At 36.3% G+C, this 17196-nt stretch overlaps 1 protein-coding gene across 4 annotated transcripts in view; it reads left to right on the forward strand.

Moving 5' to 3' along the window:
- The window catches only part of RALGPS2 (Ral GEF with PH domain and SH3 binding motif 2), a 135933-nt gene that overhangs the window by 17315 nt on the left and 101422 nt on the right, over positions 1-17196 (forward strand). The window contains exon 2 of one of the 4 annotated variants that reach the window (XM_074349863.1): positions 9455-9542. The exons of the other annotated variants lie outside the window; for them this stretch is intronic. The gene's annotated coding sequence lies outside the window, so the exon portion shown is untranslated. The remainder of the gene's footprint in view (positions 1-9454; positions 9543-17196) is intronic. 4 annotated transcript variants of the gene reach the window in all.

Consider the following 17196-nt stretch of genomic DNA (forward strand, 5'->3'; position numbering starts at 1 on the left):
ACTTCTTTCCCATTTTAATAAAAAGATGGTGTCTAGGTACAGAGAGCTAGGTGGGCAAGACATGATACTAGGTATTGTACCACTGTAAGTCTCTTACACTGTATGTGAAGTGGTATAATATCATTTGAAGGCAGACCATGGTAAGTTAAAAACATGTATACTATAAAAGGTTATAAGTAATAAGCCATCAAAAGAAATAAAGTAAAATCAGAAAATAACTCATTTAATTCAAAAGAAGGCCTAAAAAAGGGGGGAAAAAAGAACACAGGATGGATGGAAACAAATTGTAAAATAATTGACTTAAACCTAACCATGTTAGTAATCGCATCAAATATAAATGGTCTAAACACATCAGTTAAAAGGCAGAGATTATCAGATTGGATAAAAAAGCAAGATTGAACTATATCCTTGCCTATAAGAAACATATTTTAAATATAAAGATACAAATAGGATAAAAGTGAAGGATGGAAAAAGATATACTGACAACAGTCAAAAGAAAGATAGAGTGGCTATATTAACATTAGACAAAATAGACTTCTTCAGAACAAAGGCTATTTCTAGGGATAAAGGATGCCATTACATAATGATAAAGGATCAGTTAATCAAGAGAACATAACAATTCTAAACATTTGTGCCTCTAAAAACAGAATTTCAAAAATACATGAAACAAAAACTGATAGAACTCCCAAGGAGAAACAGTCAAGTGTGCAATTTTAGCTGTATATTTCAGTACTCTTTCCTGAGTATTGAAAATTCCAAAGATATAGTCGCCTTGTACAGTACTGTCAACCAGTTGACCTAATTCACCTAACAACAGCAGAATATTCTTCTCAATTCGTCTGAAGTGTACACAGAACATTTTCCACGATGAACCGTATTTTGGGCCATAAAACAAGTCTCCATAATTTAAAAGGATTGAGATCCTGTGCTCTCTGATCTCAAAGGAGTTAAATTAGAAAATACTAACAGGCAACTGTGGAAAATTTACTAATACTTGGTAACTAAATAACACAATTCAAAGGAGAGATTAAAAGGAAATTATTTGGTACTGAATGCAAAGGAAAATACAACCTATCAGAATTCATGAGATTTCACTAACGTAGTATTTAAAGGGAAATTTATAGCACTGAGTGCCTATATTAGGGGAAAAGAAGATCTCAAATTAATGATGTCCACTTCTACTTTAAGAAATTAGAAAAAGAGCAAGTTAAACCAAAGTAATTAGAAGACAGGAAATGGTAAAGACCAATGTGGAAATTAATGTATAGAAAACATAAAAATAATAGACAAAATCAGTGAAACCCAAACTGGTTCTTTGAAATGATCAATAAAATTGATAAAGTTCTAACCAGGCTGGTTAGTATCAGGAATGACAGAGGTGACATCATTACAGATTCAACAGATACTAAAAGGAAAATAAGAGATTATGAACCATTTTATGCCTGTAAATCTTAAACAGAGATGAAATGGACAAATTTCTCAGAAGACTTATACTACTAAATAAACTTCATTCAAGAAGAAATACCTGAGTGGCCATGTATCTGTAAAAGAAATTGAATTTGTGATTTAAATATTTCTACCAAAAAACCGTGTAGGCCCCAATGACTTCACAAGTGAATTCTACTAAATATTTAAGGAATAAATTATACCAGTTCTACATAAACACTTTTAGAAAATTACAGAGGAGAGAAGACTTCCTAATTTACTTTGTGAGGCCAGTATAGCCCTTATACTCAAACCAGACACAGACATTGAGAAAAGAAGACTACACAGAAATATTCCGCATGAGCATACGTGTTAGTGTTCTAGACAAATTGTCGGAAACTGAATGTAACATTTTACTTTAAAAATATAATAGATCATAATCAAGTGGAGTTTATTCCAGGAATGTAAAGTTAATTTAACATTTAAAAAGCAATCAGTGTAATCCTCTCTGTTAACCAACTAAAAAGACAAATCATGTGATCATCTCAATAAATGCAAAAAGAAAAAAGCATTTGACTCCATTCCAGGTAGTAACTGAGCAAATTAGGATTAGGAAGGAACTTCTTCAACCCAATAAAGGGCAGCTCTGAAAAAACTACAAATGATGTAGTTTTAATGGTGGAAAACCTAGTGATTTCTTCCTAAGACCAGAAACAAGAGAAGGTTGTCTGCGCACACCTTTGCTGCTGCACAAAGTGCTGGAGTTTCTAGCCAGTGCAGTCAAGCAAGAAAAAGAAATTGAAGACATCTCCAGTGGAAAGGAAGAAGGAAAAGTGTCTCTTTTGCGGGGAGGCAAACATGACTGTTTAGAAAAATCTGATGGGATCTATGAAACCACTAGAGCTAGTAAGTTTAGTAAAGTTGTGGGACGCAGGATTAATATATAAATATTAGTTGTACTTCTTTATACTGCAGCAAACAGAAATTGAAACTTGACAAAACCAGTACCATTGACAGTAGTAACATGTATGAAATACTGAAAACTACACAGCATTGCTGACCAAAATTAAAGAGTATTTAGATAAATGGGGACGTATTCTTTGTGCATGGGTCGGAAGACTCGTTGTTGCTAAGGTGATAGCTCTCCGCAAATCAATCTGTTGATTCAGTGCAGTCCCCGTCAAAATCTTAGCAGGCTTTTTTTGTAGAAATTGACAAACTGATTCTAAAACTCATGTAGAAATGGCAAGGACCTAGAATACCTAAAACAACTTTGAAAAAGAACAAAGTTGGAGAGCTAATACTGCCGGGTATCACAATTCATTATAAAGCTAAAGTGATCCGAGCAGTGTAGTATTGGTGTAAAGATAGAGAAGTAGGTCAGTGGAATAGAGGAGTCCAGAAATAAGCCAGTGAGTTCATGGACAGCTGAGTTTTAACAGTGCGAAGGCAATTCGTTGAGAAAGGAAAATAATGCTGGCACAATACACAAGCAAATGAACTTCAGTCTGTATCTTGCACTGTATACAAAAACTAAGTCAAAATGAATCATAGACCTAAATGCAAAACCTAAGATGATGAAACTTTAAGACAAAAACAGGAGAAAAATCTTTGTGGCCTTGAGTTGGGCAAACATGTTTTAGGTACTACACCGAAAGCACGGTCCATAAAATACCACATTGATAAAATGAACTTCATCAAATTAAAAATTGAGTGCCTTTTGAAAGATACTAAGAGATGCTTAGTAAAGCGCTTGTGGAAATGAGTCGGCTCTTTGGTGCTCCTAGTGTCCTGACCTGAAACTGGGGGTCATGGGTTCCTGTCTCTCTTCTGCTCCCAGTTGTCCCAGTGGCCCTCTGTGGGCCTTATTTTTCTCACTTGTAATATGTATCATTTGGACCACATGGTTTCCAAGGTTCCTTCCAGCTCGGACACCCAATATGTCTATAAAACAATTGACTTGGAAAGGAATACCTACCATTAAATGTGTTAAAAACATTTTTTAAAGAAATTTAATTCATTTGGACTGTTGGTTCTCAAATGAGGCAATTTTGCCCCCGAAGGCTATTTGGCAGTATCTAGAGACATCTGGTTGCCAAAACTACTTAAGGGCATCTAGTGAATAGAGGCCACAGATACAGATACAGACATCTCAGGTCAGTTTAGCTGCTTATTTGAATCCTGTGTTAACTCCACATTCCTGTATTGAACATGTTATTGGCAAGACAAGCTGCTAAATGAAACCCGTGGGGAACACTGTGTCTTAGACTGTTGGGAATGTGTGCATGATGTGTCTGTGGAACTCTTTCATTTCTGAAATAATGACTTTTGTGTAGCCACCTGGAATTGAGCACTTTGGATATGCTGAAGTATTTGTTTTTATACCATTTCGGGAAAATGTTAAAATATATATATATCACCACTACCATATGTATAATTTCCCAGGCCACCAATAGAGCTTAATTTTAATTGATGGACTAAAATTTATTTTTTGTTTTGAAATAATTAGTGGCTCCTTGAGATCTTAAATTTAGATTTAAGATTCATTAACTTAAAATGCCTGCCTCGCCGCCTTTTTCCCAATATTCCACAAATAGGCCAAGACTCTTGTTCTCAGCATGTAACTTCAGCAGTTGACATGGTGACACTTGGATCATAGTATTTTCTACTTTTTTCCTTTTTAAAAGAGAACCTGAGGGAGAGAAGGTAGATTTTAGTGGAAGAATGAGGGAGAAGAGCAAGGGTTTGAATCAGGCTGAGAACACTGGCCTTTAATCAATGTTGCTTGTTGGGAGCGGTGTTTTTCCAGATAGGGTGACACTGGGAATTCTGTATATTCAGTTTAGTTGGGAATAGCTTGCTGCCACTACAGATATATCTACATCTGCGCCCAGGAGACTGATGTCACACAGCTGAATCTGGCCCATGTCCTGCCTCCCTCCGCGTATTACTCCCATCTGTTGTACTAAGGAGTGCTTTCTGAAGTAGGATCTGTCCCTGCTTTTGTTCTAGACCAGGAGTTGGCAGACTTTGTATAAAGACCCAGATAGTAAATACTTTAAGCTTTTTTTTTGGAGGGGGGCACGTGGGGGCAGATCATACAGTCTTCGTTGAGTCTATTCAGGTCTGCCTTCATAGCATGACAGCAACAGTAAACAATACAGAAATGAGTAAGTGTGGCTGTGTTCAAATAAAATTTAATTTACAGAAACAGGCCTGGGTTCAGCTTGTGGGTCATTGTTTGCCAACCCCCATTCTAGGCATCAGCACTTCCTCTCTGGAACATTTGGCACTTTCTGTTTAGTTTCCCAGTGGTGGCTGGTTGCAAGTGGAAGGAAGAGATAGCCTTTCACTCGCAGCTGCTCTGCTGTGTTGAATGGCTTTTCCTGATGATGGTATGGAATAAGTGAATGATGGGAACTTTAAGTGATAAGTGGAATGGTAAGGCAGACTTAATTCCTTTCTGGATCACAGCCCATGTGCAGGTGGTCAGCAAATTCTAGAAAGTTTACCTTTGAAAATTCTCTGGAACTAGGTTTTTTTTTTAAACGTAAGTACTTATAACCTCTTGGCTGGAATAGGGCAGGACCTCCTTATCACTCTCTGCTTTTAAGGTTCTGTCTCTGATCTATCAGCCTCCAAAAATTTTGCCACGTACAGAATGAAAGTGTTACAGCACACATCCCTGCCTGGGAAAGTGTATATAGTGACTTTCAGTCACCTGGAATGGTGGTTCTTAACCGCTTTCATTTCTGAGTCCCTGTGAAAATCATTTGATAGCTGTGGATCCAGGAAGATGATTTTTCATTTGTATTCATCACATAATTTTCATACTTTTGGAGAGCTGGGCATTTCATAGCCCCAGGGTTTAATTAATTCATGGTCTCTTAGTTAAGAAATCCTGATTTAGAAAATAAAATGCATGTTTCTTTCTATGCAGTTGTTAATGCTTCATGATCTGGCTCCAGTCTGTCTTTACAGTTTATTGTCTTATGTTCACACACACATACATGCATTTTCTGCAAAGAGTTAACCAACATTCTCCTGTCATGCCAGTTTCTTCCATTCTGGTGTCTTCTGTCTGCCCGGAATGTGCTTACAGTTTACCTTCCATCAGCCCAGTATCTACTCGTAAATACTCATCTCAAATATCAGACTTTCTGTGAAAACTTTCCTTGCATTTCCTTCTTGGCAGACATAAATATGAAGGAATTATAGCGACTGAGAGATGAAGGGAAGTCTTCCTTTTGTGGGGGAGGGGTGGGAAGAGGATGGAAGGAGGAAACTTCTAGGAAAGATTTCTTTACTCTTAAGAAATATCCCTCTTCTTAACCTCTCTGAGCCTCAGTTTCCTAAGTTGAATATAATAATCTTAGGGGGCTGTTAAAATAAATGAAGAAGGGTGTTCCAGTCTCTCTAACACTTCAATATTTATATAGGAAATTCCCTTCTTCTGGTCATTGGGTGGCCCCAGGAACTCATGGAGGATAAACATCTTCAGAGACTCAGTACTTACTCAGTTCTTAATAAAATGTCCTAATGGAAAACAAGGTTGTAAGTTTACTAAAACAAGATTTCTTGAAATCCTGCTGAAATTATGGTAAAGTGTATGTTGTAAGTCACTATGCAAATATTTATGTTGTTATAGGCATTGCTGCTTTCCAAAGGCCAGTGGGATCTTCACTGTTAGAGTACATGATACTTTTTTTGGCTGGTCAGTGGCTGATAGAATAGAGCTCTGTCTTTCACAAATTAACACTTGTGGTTTTCACTATTCCATGAATGACTGGGAGGGTGTCTGACATGATAATTTGTAATTTTGCTGAGCACAGATTTGATCCTAGTCCCTGCCCACCCTCCACCCGCCCCCAGCCACTGGTAGGCACCTCTCAGTGTAATCTGTTGTTCTCTATTTTCCGTGTAGTAACTTTTGTAGCCAGCACTGCATATGCTGCGGAGCCAACTCCTAGTTCTGGTGACCGAAGAGAAACAAAAAGCAAAACATACAGGAAGAGGAATTTTGGATAAATTAAAAGAGTAAAGTGTACAATTCTGTGGTGACTTAAATTCATAATGTAAATGAGTCCACTTTGCAATTTGTGTGATAATGTAAATAAGTAGAAATTATTTGTGTTTTTAAAATCATCAAAAGTCTATAGGGGTAAAAAAAATCAGTTATGCTTTAGTATGTTATATGCCATAGTAATATACTCAAATTTGGGGATTTTTCATGGTGTCTTGGGACAAAATCCCTCATAAACATTGAGAATCTGTTCTACTTGAAGTCGTCATACAGGTATCCATTTGTTGAGACATACACATTCAACAGGAATGTCTTTCTCTGTGTGTGTGCCTGTGTGTGTCTCCTGAATGAAACTTGTAAGATCATGTAATTTAATAGTCCCATTTATAAGATTCTGCCTTTTCATTGCCTTCAGGATAAAGTCCAGGCTTTTCTTTTTACTTGACAACCATTGCCCTTATATCTACTTCTCCAGACTCAGTTCCTGATGTTTCCCATCACTCTTTTACATTTTGCCATCTGATTAGATTGTACTCAACTATTGGTGCTTCCCTGAATGCCAGTGACGAAGGATTTCACTGTTCCTAGCCTTTGTACATGGTATTTTCTTTGTCATCATGTTCATCTAATGAACTTCTGTTAGAAGTGAAGAGGAAGAGAAACCAGATACTTCATCCCCTACTGCCCCCACATTTCCACAGTATTTAAACATTCAATTAAGGGTTGGTGGGGAGAGGGTAATTTGGCATTGCAGAAAGCACAAGGATTTGCAAACGGAAGACTTGTATTTAAGACCTACCTCTGCCATTAACTGATTATGTGAGCCTAGCCAGATCACATGACCTTGCATTAGACTGTCATCTTCTGTAGAATCAGGGCATTAGAATAAAGCAGAGGGTTAACGCATTTTCTCCCCTGCCCTTTCTTTTCTTTTTCTTTACTTCCATTTTTCTTCCCTCCTTTTCTTTTTATTTTTGCATGTTTGAAGGATCCAGTGCTTTCACATTGCTTTATAGTAAGTTACCACAGCGGTAATTATCCATAGGGAGTGGAGTGGATTGGGGGAGGGCATTCCCTGGGATGAAGGGGGCAAATATTAAAATAAAGGAAGACCTGGGGATTTGAAATGTACTCCAGGTAGAGATCTCCAAAGTACCTCCTACCTCTTAAGTAATATTCATCTATGTTACTCTTGGTATTAGCATGAGGCAAAAATATTTGAGGATGTATGTAGTTTGATTCCAAGTCTGTTCAGATGCTAACAAGTGGCAGCTAGCGCCATCTGTTGGTGGGAAGAGTTGTACTTTTTATTGGATGTGTAGTTCAGTCTCTGAGATTTTGCAAGTTGAAGATTCTTAAGGAGATTTTTGTAAAATTTAGGAGAATTTATAGGGTTCCCACCACTTTTTATTTTGAAAGAATTTCAAACTAACAGGAAAGTTATAAGAGTACTAAAGAGAACTCTTGTATACACTCTATACAAATTCACCAGTTTTTAACATTTTCTACCATTTGCTTTGTCATTCATTTCTTTCTCACACACACATACATGCTATTTTTCTGAAATATTTGAGATTAGTTTTTATACCACATACCCTTTTACCTCTTAAGACTTCAACTGTATTTCTTAAGAACAAATTCTTTTATATAACCACAATATAGTTATCAAATTTAGGAAATGGATACAGTACTTTGATCTACAGTCTGTATTGTAATTTTGTGAATTGTCTCAATAACATCTTTTGTAGCATTTACTGCCCTCCAGTACAGGATGTGTAATTGTCATGTCTCTTGAATTTTCTTTAATTTGTAATGGTGCCTCAGCCTTTCTTTGTATCTCATAGCAGTGGCATTTTTAAAAGAATGCATTTGTAGAATGTTCCTCAGGTTAGGTCTGTCCATTTCCTTGAGATGAGATTCAGGTGATGCATTCCCAGCTCAACTACTCAATACGTGATGTTGTGTCCCTCCCGGAGTATCACGTCAGAGGCACACAGCATCTGCCTGCTCCTCACTGGTGATGGGTATTGTGATCCACTCAGTCAAGACGTTGCCTCTTTTCTTCATAGTATAGTTACTTATTTTCCCTCTTGCAACTAATAAGCAGGCTATGAGAAAACACTGTTTCTGTCTTTTTGCTTTTTTTTAATTAATTATCTTTGTAGAAAAATTTAAAATATATAGATAAGGCAAAACTAGAAAAAAAAATTGACTTGTAAACCTGGAAATAGACACATTTTTATATATGTTGGTACAGTCTCTTTTCTGTGCTATAATAATGACAATCAAAGAAGGATTATACCTCAAGTGCTGTTTGGCAGATTGCTTTATTGATTTAGCAGTAAGTTGCGGATATTTACCTTGTGTTACTGAGTATTCTATGGTATTTTGGTGGCTGCATGGTGTTCCATTGTGTATAATTTTGCATACGGATTGTTCTGTGATGTTCAGTTTAGCCTCGCATTTCAGGTCTGAGAATCTCTCGGGGGGGGGCCAAGCTATTTAACTGTCCTCCTTTCTGGGCCCTTTTCTCTTGCAGCTTAAGGGAGGCACTGCTGTACTGTTGCCTCACCTGACACCTTGGCTCAGACATGGAGTCCTGACATCTGTCTTACCCCGTCAAACTGGCTAACCAAGCTGTTTTTGCTTTCCACCGTTTGATGGACTGAGTTCCTTTCTCTGACCATTCCTAGGCCTACAGTGGCACACTTTTGCCAAATACATAAATGTATTTCTGATTCAATTGAATTTTTTATGCTTTAATTGCTGAAAAGTACAGTTTGGCTTTTTGTTTAATTTCAAATAGTGTATAGTATTATGAGGCAAATGGACTTTTATGGCCTAGTCTTCCGAGTAGGGCATCTGGCCAGAATGCACACATACCCACTAAAAACAAAAACAAAAACACACTCAAAAAACATGTTTGAGGCACAGTGCATGTTTTTGCTTGGAACTTCCTTTCTGTTGTCTGAGTTTCTATTTAATCTGTATTTATATTTGTGCCAGGCCGTGTCAGAGGTCTCCAAGCTCTTGTGTACTGGCAGATTATCTTTCATGAACCTCTTATGCTGGAGATGGAGTATAATCTTTAAAGGTATTGTTTAATACATTTTCCCCCTTTTAAAATCTAGTCATCTGAAAGTCTTTCTTCCCCTACAGGTTTAGGTCATTTGGGTACATAGAAGCTTTCTGTGTAGATATGGGCCAGTTTATAAATGCTTCTTCCCATTGCATCTCCAGTTTAGTACAAATACAGCAAAGTTATATCTGAGAGACTTAGGTGTAGAGTCTCTCTTTATTGGCTTGAGGTAAAACAGTTTTAATCCAAGCACTTTCTTTGACGTAGCTTCATTATTTTTAAGCTTTTCTTTTACACTTTGAGAAATAATGCCTGCTGTTTTATAGATGAGGAGATTTTAAATGGGCCAGTTTCTTCTCATTGCCTTTAACATATGCTCTCTGTGTTAGGTAGGAGGGTATTGTAGTGGCAGTGTGGTAAGTGAAACAGTTTTCTGCTGTCCTCACCTTTTTCCTTCTAATTTAAGACCTCAGTTTACTTTGTTTTGAAAATCATCTTCCTCACAAATCTTAAGTATGTACCTAAAATATTTATAAATAAAATATATGTCTGAAAAAATATAGAGATGTTTAAGCTTAAACAATAATTTGGTAAGTGATCTAGGAAACAGTTTGGTTGGGAAACAGTCAAGTTCTTTTGACACGAGACTTCTAAATATGTACATTAGTTTAGACATTATCTCGCCCCCTCCCCCCAACCTGGGTGGTGTATGAAATTCCTAAACCTGTCATTGTGGTTGGCTTACAGTGATTGAATTTTCTCCAGAACATGTTTTTTTCCCGTAGTTTCAGTGTGTTCTTATCCATGTGAATTACCGTTGTTTGAAAAATGCTTGCTATCCTTTGATTAAGAATTAAATGTAGAGGGGGGCAGGTATAGCCCAAGAGGTCCTAGGTTCAATCCCCAGTACCTCCTCTAAAAATAAACCTAATTACCTCCCCACACCCTGCCAAAATTAAATAATTAAATAATACAATAATAAATAAATAAAATATTTTTAAAAAGAATTATAGCTGAGAATTTTTTATCACTTATGCTGTACTACTAATGATAAATGGGGATATTTCAAGTTATGTACTTTTGAATAAATTCATAAAGGAATTTATAATATTCATATTAATCTACACTTGGAAATTAGTTGGTCAGCAAGTAAAATGGTATCTGTCTTAAGGGATCTCTCATCATTAAATGCAATGATTTAGTGTTACGAACTGTTTGTAGATTTGTCCTAGAGATACAGTTATTATCAGTTCACATGAGTATTTTTAAATGAAAAAAATTTTAATTGTTAGTAAATTTCTTTTCCATTGTACTTGTGTCTTAAAATATGCTTTCAAAAATTCTTCATTTACAGTTATAGTTTACTTATTTTTTCTAACTCGTTAATTTATATTGTAATTTTCTCATGCTTCTGGAATTTAGAGGAATGGTTCTTTGAGGTCTGCCTCTTTCTCTCCTTTTTTTTTTTAAGCTTCATCGCTGATACGTGGACTTTGAGCCTCTGTTTAAATATTAGCAAAGTTCCTTGCCCAAGGCCTTACATCTGGCTGGTAGTGTCTGAGCTAGGATTTGAACCCAGGGCTTTCCACCTCCAAAATTTGTGTACTTGCTGTTATACCATATTATTTCTAGATGTGTTGTTTCTTCTATAGAAATTTCATGTAATTCTTACAGAATCTCTCTGAAGTACATTTTGTTGTCCCTTATTTACAAACAAAGAAATTAAAATTCAGAGATTAAATAATTTACCCAGCGTAACTGGTTAAAATCCTAGAACTTGTTGTATTCCATATCTCATGCTCTTCCCAGTGAACTGCTTTCTCTGCCCCTCGATTTGGGATGGGGGGCAGTGTTCACAAATTAATATGAATTTTGTTAATTTTTTTATTTTAAATATCATCTGAGATTGCCATTTCCATGGCATCAGGCTTGTGAATTAGAACCTGGTGATGGAGGATGAAGGTGACAGAAGTTAAGAGGATAGAATGTGACCATGGGAGTTTTATTCAACTGGAAGACTAGGTGGGTACTGGAGAGCAGAGATTGGAGAAGCTTGGGTAGGAAAGGGGCCTGCACGTCACTTTAGATGCTTTGTTGTTTTTGTGGGAGCATGTTGTTTACTGCTCACCTTCCTAAAGCCCAGTGGCGTAGCCCTGGCATGGAAAGTCCTTAAAATACTGGCTTTAGTTTCCTAAGCTCATTTCCCTACTCGGAAGCCTTTAATGGTTCCTAGGGCCTGTCCCGTGCAATCTAAGTCCCCCTGTTTGACAGTTGAGACCCTCCACAGGCTGTTCCTGTCACTTCTTCGAATGTTACCAGAGCTCATCAGGGAGGTTCTCCCCACCAGGCCGGCCGGCATCCGTGCTGGACCTCCTCTCTGGGCCACCTTTCCTTTGAAGTGTGCACCCTTGTTGATGGTGGTTTTACTTTCCGTTTCTTCCTACCCTTCAACCTGTCTTTCTGTATAAACTTAAATATCGTTTCCTCCTGTTGAAGTCATGTGACTCTTGAAGCCAAATCACAGTATAACAAGTTGTAGAGTTCTCTGATTCTCTCATTCCTGCTCTTTTCCCTCTAGCCAAATTATAAACTTGCTCAGAGGAAGAACAGCCTTTTCAGTTCTCTTCTGTGGTTCCCTCCTTTCCTCGTTTTGTCTTCCTCCTCGTCTTTCCCTCCTCTGCCCCCACCCCTTTCCCTTCTCTCTTCCCCACCCCTCTCCTCTGTATTTTCCTGTCTGTCCTTTCATCAGTTCATCCATCATTCCTGTCTTTAGTTTTTCCGTCCTTCCTTTTTCCCCCTCCCTTCCAGCTGCCTGCCCCTACTGTGTAAGCCTGGACAAGTACCTGTTCGATCATCTCTAAAAATGGGGATATATAGGGTTTGTTTTGATGATTGTGTGAATTTTTTAATGAAAAGGGCTCGCTGGATAACAGGACTCCATACATATTAACTTTTATTTGTTATTGTTACACTGTTTTGTGTATTCCAATGTATAAAACATAATGATAGGATTTTCTATAAAAGGAGAGGTAGTTATATAGAGAGGTTAATTTTAAACTTTTAAACACTTTGACAATAATCCAAAAACATCAATCATCTTAACAATCACGGTTAAGATAAGTATTTCTACCCCTGACTTTACTTTCATTTGATACAAAGTTAAACAGAAACCAAGAGAAGTTTTTCTATTTTGAGATAAGTTAGTTTTTCATGTACCACCACATTAACTGCTTGCCATGTGGACTAATTTTGTGGTAAATTCTTTGTCTAAAAATGTCTTCATTTTGCCGCCTCTTAAATTAGAATTTAGCTGGGTATGGAATTTTAGATTGACAGTTACTTTCTCTTAGCACTTTGAAGATAATTCATTTTCTTCTGTGTCTTTTGCTACTGTTGAAAAGCTTTCCATTTAATTTTGTTCCTTTGTAAATAAAAGCCTCACCTGCTTGCTTTTTAAACAAGCATTCTCCAATTTAAAGTGATGCATAAAGAATATGACTATTTGTCCTGCTCAAGGCTTGTGATTCCTGAATATGAAGATACATGTCTTTTACTTGTTCTGGAAACTAAACAGATTTTCTCTCTTTAAATGTTGACTTTCATTGTCTCTCTTCCTCTGGAGCTCCTCTGAGACATGTTAGATCTTATTATTCTGTTTTTTTATTTCTTTTAATCTCTTTTCACCTTTTACATATCATTAAGCCTTTGTTTAGAATTACTGCATAATTTCATTTCTTTATCCTACTTTACAAATTCTCTCTTTAGTTGTGTTACTCTGAAGCTTAATTCTCCAGTGACTGTATATTTCTTTTCTTAAAAAACAAACAAACTTTTATTTACTTTTATTTGGTTCTCTTACAAATGTTTGTCTTGCTTTTTTATAATGTCTTGTATTTTCAGTTTCTTCTTTTAAGGCTGCTGGTTTTCATCTTTCCTATTTTATAACCTGTATCTGATAATTTTTCATCTGAAGTTCCCCAGAGGTAACCCTAATAATTCCTGTGTTTCCTGCTGTTACTTGCAGGGGGTTGTTTGTTTGTAGAGTTACTGGATTTCCCTCCTGAGCTTGCTAGTGCGGCTTTGTTTGGGGGAATCCCGCACTGCCTGGGTTGAAGGAATGTTCTTCTCCTAAACTTTTGTTCCCTCCTTGGGTTCCAGGAGTCTCACTGGCTTGTGAACGTATTTTATGAGAATTTGTAGTCTTGAAAGTCTTGGACCATGCTAGCAGTTTAAATTCAAATTCTGGGTCAGTGCCGGAGCAAGCCTGGATTACAGGTTTGCATTTTGTAGGCACCCTCCTCCAGCCTCAGGATTAAGCCCAGGCCAAGATACACAAGTCCTTATCTTCCTGTACCAGTATCTTTTTATAGACCATCTTACCAATGATTGGGTAGACTACCAATCTCTCTGACTTAATTCTAGGTAAAGCTGTGTGTGGCTGGGGTGAGGAGGAGAGCATGTGTGTCTCAGTTCCATTCTCATCTCTTGGTTGCCTCTTCTGTCCAACTGGTGCCAAAATCCAAGCCACCATTTCCAAGTTTCTTCTGTGGTACAAAGATTTTTTACCTTGTTTTTCAGCCGTGTTGCTGGAACTAGAAATCCTCATCATATTCTTTTAAATGTGTGTAGTATTGTGTGTGTTGATTATTTGATTGCCATTCTCCCTGTACTTTTATTAAGTGGGCATTTATCTAATATCCTGTGAACAACTGCTTTGTTCAGTCATTTACTCATCTTTTAACAGATACTTTGGTAGGCAGTTGAGATCAAGTATTGTGTTCATGTGCCTGAAAACAGATGAAAAAATAACAGTTTTTCTGTTCTGTGTTGTTTTAAATATGGGTCTTTAACATCAAGGAATTCAAAATTCATTCAGGAGATGTACGTAAATAAGTCAATGTGAAACTATAGCAGAATTCTGACAGAAGAGCAGTGGAAGCACAAAGGAAGGAGACTGAGGACTTCTCTGTGGGAGGCAGCGAGGACCTCCCATAACCCTGGATGTGCATATGAACCCCTTTCTTTCTAATTTCTTTCACAATACCTTGAACTTGTTATAAGCAAATAGCAAAGATGATCTTGCTTAGTGCTATAGAAGAAATGGTTTTAAGAGGCAACCACATTCTTTATTAAACTTTTGTCAAAATAGCTCAATATCAATTATGTCAAAAACAGTCTTTTTCTGTTACTCATCAGCATTTTGATGGCTGTAATTATTGAAACAAAGTACTGGGGAATTTGGGACTAATCTCTGATTTTCTTAGATTAAAAAAAAATGAAGGCAATGTAAATTTAGCTGTCAGACATGCTGAATGTGCTGTGATACACGGGCTGCTTAAATCTTTGGGCCCTCCGTGAGTGTCATATACACTGTCTCTTTAATATTTATTTAAAAATACATTTTAAAGGAAAGCAAGATGTAAAACAGCTTTTAAATATTGAATTGCAATTATGGTGTTTTAATTTTACCCTATTTTTTTCTCTTGAAACTTAACGATTCCAATAAGAAGATTTAGTTTATTTTGTTGAACCTATCACTTCTATTTTCATGGGGTTTTTTTCTTATAATTATCCATTTGAATTTTTTATTGTGGTTATATACAAAGGTATTAAGGCCACTTCTGATTTTCACTGTTGTAAGTAGCGCTTATTGGATATCGCTTACCTGTTCTTTTTTCCTCCGGAGTTTTGATAAGGTGAATTTCCAGTACGGAGATTTTTAAGCCAACCTGTAGAAGCATATCAATTCTGTGTTGTCTGAGTATTTACAAAGAAATTGCACTAATTAATTGCATTTCTCCGCCATTTTCCTTATAGTTGCTTAACTCTTCTAGAGTGTAGCTATTAAATGTCTTTAGCACAATATTTCTAATGATGGTAATATAAATTATTTCAGAGAAGAATATGTAACTGGTATTATTAAATGAGATTAGATTAGTTAGTGAGAAGTTGTCACTTTAACTTTACACTTTTGTTCATTTATTTAAAAAGCATTGGTTTCTTGGTGGGAATACCACTGAGAAGGTGGGGAGTTAGGAGGCTGAATGATTGTGCCTGCAATTTATAATCAAGTTCTGGGACCTCAAGCAAGGAACTAAATCTATTCAGATTTCCTAGAAGTTGGGGATTATATTGCTTGGAAAGAAGCAATATCCATGTTTGGGGATTATATTGAAGCACTATGCCTTTTTTGGGATTTAAACCCTTTAAAAAGACAGATTAGCTATCTTTAAGAAGTATGAGAAGAGAATAGCTGAGAAATAATGTAAGGAAAGAGCTGCTGTGATGTTGGTGTTTTTGCGAATGATTGTGCCGTTTATATATAGTGATAGGAAAAGTAAATATTAAAGCATGCATTTGTCTTGTTTAATTTCAACATTTTTGTGTGCAAAGCACAGAAAAGTCTTGAGGCACATACCATAAAGGAATAAACCCATGCCTGTCTCTCAGGACTTGAGGTGTTTTTACAGAATCGTGAGGCTTTGTTGTACTTACAGTGTTAAATACTATTGACGGGTAGAACATTTGTAAGTTGTCATGAACGGCATTTTTGTTAAGGTATGCTTCGCTGTACCTTTTTTTTTTTTTACATGTAATTGATTTTAATATGACCTTAATTTTCGTGGGATATTTGAATAACAATTAAAAACAGGCAGAGAAAATTTGATTCGCTACTGTTAATAGTTTATAGATGTATCAATGTTTACTCCTGGTATATTGCCTCTTTTCAGTTAATATTTAGTCATAAATTTATGTTTGATTTGTAATATAGATTAAAAATACATTTCCTTTAACAATTTGATTATTTTTCTTAACACTAGGGGGCACTCTTGATTTATTAATTCGTATCTAAATTAATCATGCATTGATGAAATGAAATTATTTGAAAACATTGTTTCAAACTGAGTGTTGCCTTCAGAGAGAATTGGGATTATTAAGTTCATTTTGGATAGCAATGTAAAAATAAAGTGATTCTTATAAGGATAAATGAGGCTTATAAAATGAACTTTTACTGTAGATTGGAGATTAAAGATTTTCTGTGCTCTATTCATTTTCACATTGGTTTTCTAATTCATTTCTACATGGTTTTAAAAAATTCATTATTTTTAATATAGTTCTCATTTCTAAAATTCTAACACAGTGTTTTGCTCTTAAGGCAGATACTTAGGATATATCTGAAGAAATGAAGATAAATTTAAGATGTGACTGAAAGCTGCTGTCATTAGTAATCATTTTTAAGTATTTGAAAACCAGTAATGTGTTTTGCCATATCTAAGAAACAGATCGTAGGCATTCCCGTTTGTTGTTTTTGCAGTCAAGATTTTGGTGACTCCCACCAACATGTATTTGCCAGAGGTGTATTTCTAAGGTCTTTGTCTTCTTTAATTGGAAGACTCCATTGAATTTAGGTTTTGTGTGGATTAAGAAAATCATAGACAAAATCTGCATCATTATAATAGCACTCTTACCACGTGTCAGCACTGTTGTAGGTGCTTTGCGTGTATCAATTAATTTCTCCTCACCACGACTCAGTAAAGTAGGCACTATTACCTCTGTCTCATAGGTAAAGAAACTGAGCACAGAAAAGTCAAACAATTTGTTGGGTTCAAACTTGTTTTGTTCTGTCGTCTGTGCTACTAAATCACTTTCCTATATTGGTTCTCCAGAG

The sequence above is a fragment of the Camelus bactrianus genome, chromosome 21, assembly GCF_048773025.1.
Source record: "Camelus bactrianus isolate YW-2024 breed Bactrian camel chromosome 21, ASM4877302v1, whole genome shotgun sequence".
Lineage (NCBI taxonomy): Eukaryota > Metazoa > Chordata > Mammalia > Artiodactyla > Camelidae > Camelus > Camelus bactrianus.